We start from the raw sequence: 14,052 nt of genomic DNA on the forward strand, positions 1-14,052 counted from the left end.
ATATATATATATATGTTGGGGGCACGGTGAAGTTGGCAAATCCATCAGGAACACTCAGCAGATTTATTCAAAATTTGTTATCCTTTAAAAGTTAAACGTATGTGAATTTGGGAATTTGGTAATTTGGCTGATGGGTTTGGTTTTCCATTGATTATAAGGGCATGTGGTATGTTTGGTGACTGTAATGTTTGTAGTATAGTGCATTGCCATGTTATACAAATGGGTCCTTTTCGAACTTATCTTCATGTTGGTAGTGAATTGATGAATATGTATGGGAAGATTGGGCGAATGGATATTGCGCGTAAAGTGTTTGATAGAATGTTTGTGATAACTCAAATTAGATTGGTCCATTTACGGTCACCAAATTTTTAAACAGAAATTTGGAGAAAGAAATTGTAAGAATCCAAGTTTACCTTTTCAAACATAAAGAGAAGAAATTTAAACAGAAATTTGGGGAAGAATCCAATCTTGAGGTTTAAATTTGGGTAAGAATCCTAGTTCTAGCCATTGTTGGGGTTAATATTTTGGTGGGTTTAATCAATTTACTTATTTAGACTGTCACGTGGCAAATATAGACTGGTCCATTTAGTTTCTAGCTACTCTTACGCACTCAAAGAGAGTAGGCTTACTTGCTTGTTCAAGTCACCATATAAAAGCGTAAATAATACACAAAAAATAAGTCCGGGAGTTATAGGACCCCCATGAAAATTGAGGTGTGTTATGACAACTTTGGCCATACTTTGAGTGTCTCTGGTTTCCATTTTATTGCACTTATGGACAACCAGTTAACTCGGTTATGGAGGCGATTCTGCAAAACATTGAGTAAACTATGGCACCTTCTTTATCATGTCTGCTGATACCTCATCAAAACTTTCACATGACAATCTCAAACTACCCAAATCTGAGATTTTGGAAAAGAATAGTCTTTTACTGTCAATTTACTGGCTTGATGAAGAAGTTTCCATTGTTTACTAACAAGTGTTTGAGAATATTGATACATTAAGAATATGAAGCAAGTGGTGAAAATTGTTATGAAATGGTATACACAAATACACTTTCTTTTTCATTTTTTTCGCTTTTGACACCTTGTCTGTCAAGTCTGTTGTTTAAGTCGATTCTTTGCCCAAAGTAGAATTCAGCCATTATAGAATTGTACATGTGACTTGTTAGGGCTTTTTGTGTGGTTTTTCCCCCTTTTACAATCCTAAAGTAAGGAAAAGAGTTAGCACAGTTTACCAACTATTCTTGGGAACTAAACATTGTAATTAGTACTCCCTTTGTCCCAATTTATATGGGCAACTTTTGGATTTAAGGAGCTAACCCAAGTTTTTCTTTGATCGTTCTAACCCAAGTTTTTCGTTGATCGTTTTTTTATATGCTATTTAAATATTTTAAGTTGTTAATTATTGTGATTTCTAGTATTTTTTACTAGTTTCTAATTATATAGATTTTATTTCAAAAAATTTAAAGCTTACATGTCCGAATTGACTGTCAAAATTAGAAGTTTGAATCTCAAAATTCTAACTCTGCCACATAAATTGGGACAGAGGGAGTATTCACTTGCAAAAAACCTGCTACTTGTGTTCTGAACCTTAGGATACAGAGGCAGAAGCAATAGCAATATGGGAAGAAATTAAATGGTGCAACTTTACACAGAGGAACAAGGTAATCATTCAAACATTCATTAATGATGCGAGAGAGATTCTAAATGAAGAGTGAAACCACCTTGGAATATTGTGAAATACATAGAAGACATTAAATCATTTGAAGCAGGAAAGCAGTACATATATACACATATAATGCGAGAAGGTAACAAGATGGCAGATGCTCTAGCAAACATAGCATTAGATATTGGTCCGTAAATTGCAGGTCTTTCATGGAGCTAGATATCGAAGCTAAGGAGAATCATTAACGGTGATAAATCGAAGATTCCGTACAGAGTAACTTGCAAGTAGATCTTTGATGAAAGATACTCGGCGGAAACAAATACGAAATCGGCATTTCGGCTCTCATGAAAGAAGGAGATACGATTAGAGCTCAAATACACAAAATGCGCAAATAACAATGTTGGGCAAAGAGATACATTACGGGAGCAAAAGAATAGGCGATTGAGAGATTCGATGACACAAGGAGAGTCGAACCACTACGGAGTCTTAAAAACATCATTAGTGGCGATCATCATCCTCGCTTTCCGGAAGACACATCAACGGCGAGATTTCTAGAGGGAGGCTGCGGATAGAGAGAGGAAATGAAATGGGGGCTGCTGACCTAGTTTCCTAATTGAGGGTGGTCCAAATTTTATGTTTTGTCCGTTTTTAGTTGCTTTTCACTTGTAATTTGTTTTCTCATTTTTGGACTGGGCTGTTCTGAGTGGCCCAGTCGTTTGGACCAATTTACTTTCATTAATAAAATGGCCCACAAGGCCTAAATTTACAAAAAAAAAAAAAAAAAAAAAAAACCTTAGGATATATATAACTAAAAAAAACCCTAGGATATATATAACTCAAAAAAAAACTAAACTTGCTAATTGTCTTCTGAACATTAGGATATATGTTCATGACATTTGCTTTAACCTTCAGAAGCTCTAATTCTGTTTAGGAACCAACCATGCTTCATGTAATCCCCATAGGTAAAGGTTCCTTTGTTATTCAGGTGTTTGTGTTTCTCATAATTGTGGGTGATGGTGTGATGAAATAGACATAAGTAGAGTCATTCTCTTCTTGCTATGCTTATTTTTGTTGTGCTTCGAAGGATTTGAGTCTATTGGAGGTAGCGGTGATAGGCAGATATAGGATGTGAACTTTATGAATTCTACAACGACATCAAGTGCTGATAATTGGGTTCTAATTTAAAATTTGTACATATGTAGTGAATTTTCATAACACATACAGGTTTAGGACAAACCTGCTTTTCAGCCGAACCCTTAAGTTGTCTTCTAGCTCCGCCCTTGAGTGGTGGTTTGGCATTGATGAGGCCACACTGACTAGACATTGGCAGAAACTTTGACTTTGGGCAATAGCTTAAAAATTAGGGGGTGGAGCTTGTTTCCTGCAAGAGGCTTTGTCATGGATTCAACAGTGATTTACAACAAGACTCTATCTGATTGCAGCTCGGGCGAATTGCTATCACAAGTTGAAGATCCCAAACGCGCCATCATTATATGTGATGATAATGCGGATTTCTATGATCAAGTGCGCGTTGTCACTCGAACAAGACTTAAAGCAGGCATCGTTATTTATCGTCAATGCCCTTTAGCTAAGGTTCATCCTGTAATTCGTGCAAATTTCATTGAATGATCGTCTTATAATCCATCTAACCTTTTCTCAGTTTAAGACCATCCAATTAGGAACGAAAGAAAATGGAACTTGAACCATCTAAATGAACAACAATGAAATTATGGGACGGGATAAAGTTACTAATCTTTAGTATAATAAGATTCGTTTGGATTATTAGCTTTATTCTGGTTTTACTTAGCTCTAACTCGGGCAATACTTAAGTTATTCAATTCCATTTCGAGAAATTGTTTAAAATCTGAGTTAGAAGACAAGTTCTTCGTACTAAACTACCTACTGGAACTATTTTAGAAGAAAAGATAAGCCTTGAGATGTCTAAGGTTACTGGCAGATAAATCATCAACAGAGGAAAAGAAGTCCAGATAATAGCTTATAAGTAATTGCCTTATATAAGCATGTAAGGTGGGTATCTCACGTAAATGGGTTGCTGGGCAACCATTATTCTACTACATGTATATGTAAAGAAGATAGCTTTTATTCGCGTAATTCTCTTGCATACTATAGCTAGTTAAAAATGATTGGGTATTTTGGCTGCCTGTTTGGTGTAAATAGTCCAAAATGTTTCTTAAGTTCAGGGCTCTTCTGATCTTCATCAAACAAAGCGAATATGTATGCCTCTATGGGCTTGGAGGGCCTTTTAGGACTGCCTCCTTTCACATGCTTAATTAAGTTGTTGTTGTAGTCCTTGCATTCTCAATGGAGGTCAATTGCCCTGCTCCAGCCGAAGGCCAACCACTCTCTGATACAACGATTTTCAAAGAAGAGCCACCGGCCTTTTCAAGGGCTGAGTACGTGGCATCTAAGATGGCATCAAACAGGTTTTGGTATCCTTTTCCTTTGTCATTGACAACAACTCCAGGTGACGTAAATAGAGCGTACTCAAGCTTAATGGCTTGATTGTTTGCTATTGCAAAATAAGGGTAAATGTTGACAAGCAAAGGTGAATGGTTGGCTACTAGGAAGCTGATGATGGGATCAATAAATCGCCGAACATCGTCTTTAAATTTGCCTTTTGATGGGAGGAGAAGTCTCTTCTGTAAGTTCAGTTTCAATAGCAGTGGAAACTTTAATCTGGTTTCCAAGACCAGCACCCGAAATTGCATTTTGAATGTTTCTCATGGCATTGAGCAAGAAAGGTAAATATTGGGATTTATCATTTAGTGGACTGATTTCATTTCCAACTGCTATATACCTGAACTTGACATTACCATAGTTCTTGACATTGTTTTGTACCCAGGTATTTGCATTGGCTTGGCTAGAAGCGATATTCTGAAGGTCAGGGTTTGGCACGCCGAGCATGAGCTCAATATTGGAGCCTCTAAGGGCTTGGAGAGTGGGTTGATGAGGATCGTAGATTCTCATTCTTCATATATTATTCCGGTTGCATAGAGCCACAACATCTGCTAGAGATGGTAATCCATTCCCGTTTCTTCCATAACAAACTCCTGTTCGTGCACCTGCATAGCATTTCTGTCTATTAGCTCTTGAGTCTATGTACTTTCTAGATCGACTGGAATATCAAGACAACCAGAAACATATGAATATAATTTAAGAGTTTAAGTTATATACACCGTCGGTATAAGGAATTCTTTACACTATCAGGTCATCTAAAGGATATTACTAGCAAGTTTCCTTAAAATGTGGGATTTTTAATCTTAAAAGTAAAACAAGTTACCTGCTACAAAAGGTAAATGTGACCGGATAGTGTGTACATAACTTGAACTCATAATTTAAAAAGAAAATGTATTCTTAATCATGTCGCGGAACAAATTTGAAGAATAAAGAGCTACATGCCTCTGCAACATGTAAATTTATAGGCAGGCTGCGTTAGTGTTTGCTATGTATATTAAAAGAGAGCCGACAGACCTGTGAAGTCTGAGGTAGCCAATATAAGTACCACCAGCAGAACTATGGTAACTGGAAAATGTGGTTTGATAGAAGCCATGGCGAAAGAAAGACAAATTGAGCTATGGCTGAAATAGCAGGAAAGCTTACCCATTTATAGTGCAATTTTTAGAAAGTGGAAGGACTATGTTACTCCAATTTCTACTGCTAAGTCAAGTCAATCCATGGAAAATGCAGAAACCTACAACAATGAGAGAAATTCTTAGTATTTGCATAGGTTTTGAAAAGTCTGCAGCCACTAAATTTCCTTGATGAGAATGACTTATGACTAGGAAAAATGTGGAATTGGTTAGCAGCCTTACGACTTATTTGTGCACTAACCATTAGGGCAAGTTGTAGATATTTCTCTTCGAGGATTAAAGAAGATCATCCATTACTGGACTGCAAGGTTGAAATCTTGCACTGATCTTCAAGAGACACTAGGACTAACTTGGTTTAGGCCTTCAGCATAGGTGTAATATTTTGACAATTCAAAGTTTTGTGAGAATGGACTAGCGTGTCACTTTCTAGATGCAATATGCGTACGAAGGATTTTGCACAAGCAGTGTTGATCTAGTCTCACAATTCAATTTGTACACGGATTTTAATCTAGAGTTAATCAGAGCTTTACTTCCCATCCCAAAATGATGTTTATTTGCCTTGTTTTTCGAAGGATATCAGTCTATTAGTGAATAATCCGTGCTTTGTGCAGTCATAAAAATAAATATTATTTAAAAATATTAGTTGTAGTAGGAATTTCGTGATAGAGAAAAAATTTATTCGTAATTATAAATGTTGTTCGGAAACATTATAATTAGTTCTTGTAAATAATAATAATATCTATTTTAAATTATGTTTAGAGACTTTTGAAAATTAATAGAAAAAGCTTACTAATTTTATTATTTTGTAAAATAACATTTTAAGTAATTGTACATTCGTGGCTAAAGTACGTCATCTCGACTTCCCGGTTCCCATATTGTTTAAATTATAGTTTTCCGCAATGGATTTTATTCATTTTGGAGAATTGAATCTTCTTTTTTCTTTTCTCATTCAAGCCCATCTAAATATGAGTAATGATATGCTGGCATTTTTATGATATTTAGTTTTATTTATGAAGAACTTTAAACAGGAGCTGAATAGGAACGTCTCGCTTATTTTTATTTCTATTCAAGAGTCCAAATATAATTACTAAAAAAAACTATAATTTATAATAGTTATAATAAATAACTATTTCACATGTGGTTTAAAGCCTATGTAGCTATTTTTTCTATTTCGGGTGATAATGTTCTGTAAATCGATAATATAACCTGTAAAGTTGAAATCCTGATTCTGCTTGTAATCTTCAATCTTTGAAATACTTCTAATATATGGTTATAAAATAGTTTCTCTATTGCAACGCCTTGGAGCAAAGAGAGTTGATCATCATTCCACAACACCAAACGTACAACCGAATTATCTGGATAAACCCAAAATATTCCTTGATTCTTCATTTCTTGCAACAGCTTTACTTAGCATTAAATACTTCTACCTTCATCCCTATAAAGTTGTAAAAGAACTCACAAAAACTCACTCAAAGAGAAAAAAGATAATAGAAAAATTAAAGAACATAAAAGAGGAATTGAGGAATCACCCAATCCGTGAGAAGTAGGGCATCTGGAACTGTTTCTTTTTTGTCTCTCTTTAGTCCAACTGATCAACCCCTTTAATAGGTATTGTTATTAGCCATATGCCTTCTTGTTTCTCCTATGATTAAAGATGAGAATTTTGTGACAAAGAATATCCTAAGCGGAAGAAGTACACAAGCAATAAGAAACGCTAAAAAAAAAATTAAAAAAAATAGGTAGATGCAACAAAAGATGAGGAAAAATTAACGACATACAATTATGAATTATAGATCAACCATTTTACTCATTGTTGACATGTAACTATATAAAGGTTATCTTCATCCAAGCAATTAGTCTTGTCTTCGTACGGAAAAATCCTGGGCAAAAGGATATTTAGTCTACTAGTATTGGTGAAAACAGAAAACATAGGCATGTAGAAGACATGAAACTTCTGTCATGTGATTAAAGATGAGTATGAACCCAATAGTATATATTAATCCTCCACTATCACATTATGGACATTGATTAACAGTAATAGAACTTCAATATATCATCGGTTATTAGTTCTCTATGCATTCCCTTACTTAATGAATAGTTATACTTATGACCCTTTGTGTAACATGACTATTACCAAGCAACTCTTGTGAAAGAACCAAATTAAAGATTGAGGGAAAAGATCAAATAAAGAAGGAAAAGTTGGGAGAAGGAAAAAGTTGGGAGTAGTAAATATTGAGGCTATAGGAATATAATGAGTGGAGTAGTAAATTAAATTTTGAGACATTAAATTTTTTATATAAAGAATAGAAATGAATGGAGGAGTAGTAATTGCCATATTTATTATTGTACAATAAGAAAATAGAAAATTGTCAAAAAATGAGAAAAAAGATAAATATAATCCTTGGCCAAAGAGAGGTGCCACATTTCTTTTTCTATTCCTAGCTTTATTATATATATAGATTGTATATGCATTTATAGCCTGTTTGACCAAGCTTATTTTTTCCCGAAAGCGTTTATTTTTTTTTCGATAATTGCTTATTTTTAAAAAGTGAGGTGTTTGACCAAGCTTTTTGGAGAAAATAAGTGTTTCGGAGAGAGCGTGTTTGCTTTTCGGAAAATTAAAAAATAGCTTTTTGCGCAAAAGCACTTTTTTTGAAAAGTCTTTTGAGAAAAATACACTTTTTTTTTTTTTTAAAAGTTTGGCCAAACACTAATTGTTTCTCAAAAGTGTTTTTTAAATTAATTGGCCAAACACAAATTGTTTTTTGCCAAAAGTACTTTTTTGAAAAGCACTTTTGAGAAAAATATTTTTCAAAATAAGCTGATTTTAAAAGTTTGACCAAACAGGCTATTACTTTTTTTTGAGAAATACATACGCGCATGTATGTAGATGCATATTCCCTTCAAATGTTGTTCGATGGTACCACTTGGTTGAAGACGCCTCCGTCTGTGTCCAGATGGCATCATTTGGAGATTCTTGAAAGTCCATTTTTTATGAGTCCTCAAGATGAGGCAAAATTAGTTGTAGAAGTTCTTTAGTCTCTAGCAATGATTAGCATGATACCATTGACTAGGTAACTGGAAATTTTCCATCTGAATTAGGATTGCCAGTAGAAATTCTAGATGTGTTAGGTCGAGTCCACGAAGGATTTGAAACTCAAATAGATAAAATTGAAGGCAAAAACAAAATGAGGATTATGTATCTCTTTTTTTTTTTGCTTGGCTCTAAGAAAACGACCCTGCAAAGATTTCTTGTATGATATTTTCAAATCTCTTATGCATAAAAATAAAATATCTCGTGTAAAAATAATGTAAAAATAAAATTTAATTTGTGAATAGCTACAAAACTAATGACCCACAAGAATGTCAACCCTAGGGGTCGTTTGATAGCTTGTGAAGAGACAACTTATACATGAATTAATTTTTATATAAATTATACCACGTTTGGCAGCTAGTTAGATTAAACAGATAGTGCAAATGAATCTTTACATTGTCTCTGCATATATAACTTAAATTCAAAGATTCCAATTATATCATCAGTGCAATTCGAGGTTTTCCTTGGGAGGAAACGGGAAGGATTTGGAATAGAATAAATATTGATTCATAGAGAAGAAAAGATTCCCTATTAATTCAAGGGTAAATTACGTATATATACATATTAAGGAGAAATATTTACGAAACGTGACGATAGTTTTCTATTTACAAAACATAACATTACAAACCCTATAATAAACATACTTTTTTATTTTTTTATTTTTTTCGCTCAAAAATTTATGTATGAAAGTTGTATGAAATGTGTATATCTCGCTCACGACTTAAAAAGTTCGCTCAAAATTTAGTGTATGAAACCTGTATGAAATGTGTATATCTCATTCAAGGCTTAAAAATTCACCTAAAAATTGTATGTATGAAAACGGTATGAAATTTATATCTCACTCAAGACTTAAAATTTTGCTCACTTTTTTGTGTATAAAGTCCATGTTAGATTTCTCTAAAATTAATACAACTACAACAACATTGTATACAACTTTGATACAACATTCAAAACTTAAAATAATCGCTTAAATTTTTGTGTATGAAATGTATATATTTTGCTCAAGGCTTAAAATATTCGCTCAAATTTTGTGTATGCAAAACGTATGAAATGTGTATATCTCGATCAAGGCTTAAACATTACGCTCAAAATTTTATGTATGAGAATAGTATGAAACGTGTATATCTCGCTCAAGACTTAGAATTTCATTCACATTTTGTGTATGAAAACTTATATTAAAAATTTCGCTTACACATACATACATTTTTTATACAGCTTTCATACACAAAAATTTGAGGTAATTTTTTAAGCCTTTGAGGAAAAAAATTTTAAAAAAAAAATATAAAGTTTTTTTTTTAATTTTAAATTAATTTTTTAATTTTTTTTAAATAAAATTATTTTTAAAAAAAATTATTTTCTGAAAATAAAATTAAAAAACAAAAAATATATGAAAATCCGTCATGTTTCGTAAAATATCGTTATGTTTTGTAAATAAGGAAAATGGTCGTCACCTTTCGTAAATATTTCTCCTTAACATGTATATATACGTAGTTTAACATTGTAATTATGGGATAGGGATTGAGATGCTTGCTAGTAGTCCAGTCTTCCTTATTCTTTCAAGGCCTATTTCCGAAGGAGAATCCAACACTTCTTTGTTAGTTAATTTTTACCGGATTACCAATTGATGCTTTCCGTAGAAATTTATATGTAATTAATTATTTAGGAGTGATGACTTGATCCTGCATATTTTCTAACGAAGTTGGTACATTGAACTTAATCCTTTTTTGATTTGAATATGGCTAAAAGAGTTGTATTTCTGACAAATATTTTCCATGAAGGCTATGATCTATAGTTTTGACTACATTCCATCAACCATTGTCCGTACTCAAAATTATAGAACATCTTAGACTAAGGGATAGTTCGGTAGGGTGTATTAGTAATGCTGGGAGTAGTAATATAAGGATTAGTTGTGGTGAGATTATTTCTTCGACGGTTTGGTGTGATGTATTAAAAATAACATGCATTGCATAATTTCTAAAAAAAATATTTGTTTACAAAAATGCCCTCCACATTCGTTAGCTTTGTAAAAGGTTTTGAGCGACTTGAAGGGAATTTTATTAACCATGCTTCTACATGCATTAATAATCTTGGTATTGCTAATACAATGGTTTGCTATGTATAAGGATAATATCAAATAGGTATGTATTAGTTATACAGCATACTATACTAAAAGTGGGAACACTTTTAAGTCAAAAGTTGATTCACAAATTTTCCATTAAAAATTAAGTGATAGTTTTGCCCTTGTACTCAAACACTATTCCAACAACATTTGTGTATAAAATTGTGTAAGTATACATTCTAATATATAATTAAATTTAGATTAGAAAAATATAAATGTAGGACCCATTAGAAATTATCAGCTTGACCGTTTATTCTTCAGCACTCAAATTATATTGCAATCTTTAAAACTCTAATGAATATAGCAGTTATGATTGAACAAACCGTTACTGATCATGCTACTGGATCAGCTCGTCTGTCAAAGAATACTAGCAGACATACTATTAAATTATTAATTAATGCATGGAAGAAATCATCTTGTCTATACTAATATAAATATAAATCTAAACTACTAGATTACATATATATATATATATATATATATTAAGAGAAAAATATTTACGAAATGTGACGATAGTTTTCTATTTACAAAACAAACATTACAAACCCCATAACAAACATACTTTTTAAAAAAAAAATTAAAATTTTTTTTTAAAAATTTTTTTTTTATTATTTTTTCCGCTCAAAAATTTATGTATGAAATGTGTATATCTCGCTCAAGGCTTAAAAAGTTCGCTCAAAATTTAGGATATAAAAACGGTATGAAAACTGTATGAAATGTGTATATCTTGTTAAAGGCTTAAAAAATCACCTCAAAAGTGTATGTATGAAAACGGTATGAAATTTGTATCTAGCTCAAGGCTTAGATTTTCGCTCACATTTTCATGTATAAAGTTCATGTTAGATTCCTCTAAAATTAATAAAACAGATTCCTCTAAAATTAATAAAACTACAACAACATTGAATACAACATTCAAGACTTAAAATAATCACTTAAATTTTTGTGTATGAAATGTGTATATCTTGCTCAAGGCTTAAAAAATTCGCTCAAATTTAGCGTATGAAAAACGTATGAAATGTGTATATTTCGATCAAGGCTTAAACATTATGCTCAAAATTTTATGTATGAGAATGGTATGAAATGTGTATATCTCGCTCAAAACTTAGAATTTCATTCACATTTTACGTATGAAAAACTATATTAAAAATTTCGCTTACACATACACATTTCATACACAAAAATTTGAGGTAATTTTTTAAGCCTTTGAGCAAATTTTTTTTTCAAAAAATATTTTTCTTAAAAAATTTATTTTCTGAAAATAAAATTAAAAAAAAATATATGAAAATCTATCATGCTTCGTAAAATATAGTTATGTTTTGTAAATAAGAAAAACTATAGTCACGTTTCATAAAAAAATCTCCTTAACATGTATATATACGTAGTTTTCCCAATATGTAATTAGGTGGGAAGGCCCAAACTAAACATTGAAAAATCAAACTAATCCTATAAAATTGAATGGCATGCTATATGTACCTTCAAACTAAGTAATATATAGATTAGTCCTTAATAGTAATGTAGGAAAACGTGAAAAGGAGGACATTGCCTAATAAATATCCCTAATAATAATCTCTATAATAATGCACAATTGAATTTCTTTCATTAATTCTTGCTATTATTATATTCTTTTAAAGATACACCCTTTAAGGCTTTAACAGTTACACATACTATTCAAATAGTGTTAGAGCAAATGAAGAGAAATTGATCATTCATGTAATTTAATGAGAAGAAAGTAGGAAGAGAAAAAGACATATCATAATAAGTACTAATATTTAAGAAAAGTTGATTGCCCAAGATGCTCCACAATTTATATGATAGCAGTCCGATCTTGAATACTACTAGGGACCTAATTTTTTTTTTTTTTGGTGGGGTGGGGGTTGGGGGGTGGGGGTGGCGGGGCGCTTAAGCCTAAGCTAAGAATAATGACGTTTCCTTATTTCTTTGTTCTTTTTGTCAGATTCGTATATGCTAAAGTGAGATCAGTGGAGTTGGATTCAGGTGTTAGGATTTTGTTTGAGGTGCCAATTTCTTAACGTGAATTTACATAACTTTTGTAGTTTTTGTTTGCTCTCAGGCTTAGTTTTTTAATTTATTACTGATTTATCCTTTTTCACTCGATATATATCATATGGTACTATTGCAGACTTCATTGTTTCAAAATTCAGAGTCGAAAGCTTCAATGCTATTTTTCTTTATGGTGAACAGGTGGAAAAAAAAAAGGCACACTATCTATCTTGGCTTTCTTTTTAGTTATAGAAAAATGACATTATTATCTTATATTATTTTGACAAACTTTCATGTCTTTAAATTGTGTCATTTTGTTCTCTCATACAACTTTCACCTATTATCTTCGTCTTTTAATGTTTTTCTTTGATATCTAGCGGTCTGTTTGTTCTAATCGTCCGTCCATTATATGTTATTTTTGAGGAATATAATTAGCTTGAATTTATGAATATCGCTTCAAAAAACTTCTCTTATGGTTTAGTAACATTTATGATTATGATACTTGGTTCACAATGCTAGAGTATGCCCTATGCAGTTGGGATTCATTAATCCACTGCTTTTAGCTTGTATATTTGGAGCTAACCTTTTAATATATGTTTATCTATACTATCATGGGGAAGTCTTGAACTTAAAAATTGAAAAATTAAAATAACACACAAGTGTGAGAGTCTTTCTCACCAAAAGCAACAACAATAAGGAATTGCACGACTCCAAAGAAACATTGATATTACAATCTTATCATCTCACTCTTTTATATTACAAATATTCTGCTAACTAATCCTAAAAGAAATTTAAGAAGGCAATCGAATAACTTCATAATTAGAGGCAAGTCAGGAATTATAATAAGGCATTCGAGGCAATGAACGGAAACTATAATAAACATTTGAGGGCTTTTGTCGGACAAGATCTCTTCTTTTATTGAGCTAACTGAATAGGATATGTATTCAGAATTTTCATAACTCAAACATAGTGATTAATATTATTCATATGATTTTCTAAAATTATATACTCATTCATATGGGGTACACGCGCACAGCGCGTGTTAAGGGACTAGTTTCTTGTATGTGTGCCTAGATCTTTTTTATAATAAATTTAGACTTAGCAAAAGTCCTCTAACTTAGAAATGAATGAATATTCAAGATCACAACAAGTGATCCTCACCATTGATTTATTCCTTTAACTTTTAATCAACTTTTAATCACAGCCGTACACGAGAAATGTTTCTAGTAGCTTCCGCTTACCACGTGTATAGGACAACTAGTATTTTCATTTCTTTATTATTTTATTATTGTACAGAAATGCATAAGTTAGTTAGAGGAGGACAAATAGGAGGACAACAAGTGTACCTATAGGAATAACACAGAATATTCTTTATTTTGTATATATTCATGTACAGTGATCAAAGGAAATACATCAGAGAAAATTTGCTCATTTACAAATCTCAATTTTATCATCTAACATGGTATCAGAGCCTCTGTAAAAGATCCAATTTGTTTTCCTTTCAGTTCTTCAAATCATCCTTCTCCTTTTCCTTTGTCAAATTCAGCTTTCATTTGAAAA

At 32.1% G+C, this 14,052-nt stretch overlaps 1 long non-coding RNA gene and 1 pseudogene across 1 annotated transcript; one reads left to right on the top strand and one right to left on the bottom strand.

The window, feature by feature from the left end:
* Positions 1-755: 755 nt before the first annotated feature.
* LOC132035438 (uncharacterized) lies at positions 756-3,469 on the top strand. The gene is made up of 2 exons (XR_009409249.1): positions 756-1,039; positions 3,110-3,469. It is a non-coding gene; the product is annotated as an uncharacterized LOC132035438 (long non-coding RNA).
* A 190-nt stretch (positions 3,470-3,659) lies between these two features.
* LOC132035437 (glucan endo-1,3-beta-glucosidase, acidic-like) lies at positions 3,660-5,141 on the bottom strand (annotated as a pseudogene).
* Between the last annotated feature and the right edge of the window lie 8,911 nt (positions 5,142-14,052).

The sequence above is a fragment of the Lycium ferocissimum genome, chromosome 10 (genome assembly GCF_029784015.1).
Source record: "Lycium ferocissimum isolate CSIRO_LF1 chromosome 10, AGI_CSIRO_Lferr_CH_V1, whole genome shotgun sequence".
Classification (NCBI taxonomy): domain Eukaryota; kingdom Viridiplantae; phylum Streptophyta; class Magnoliopsida; order Solanales; family Solanaceae; genus Lycium; species Lycium ferocissimum.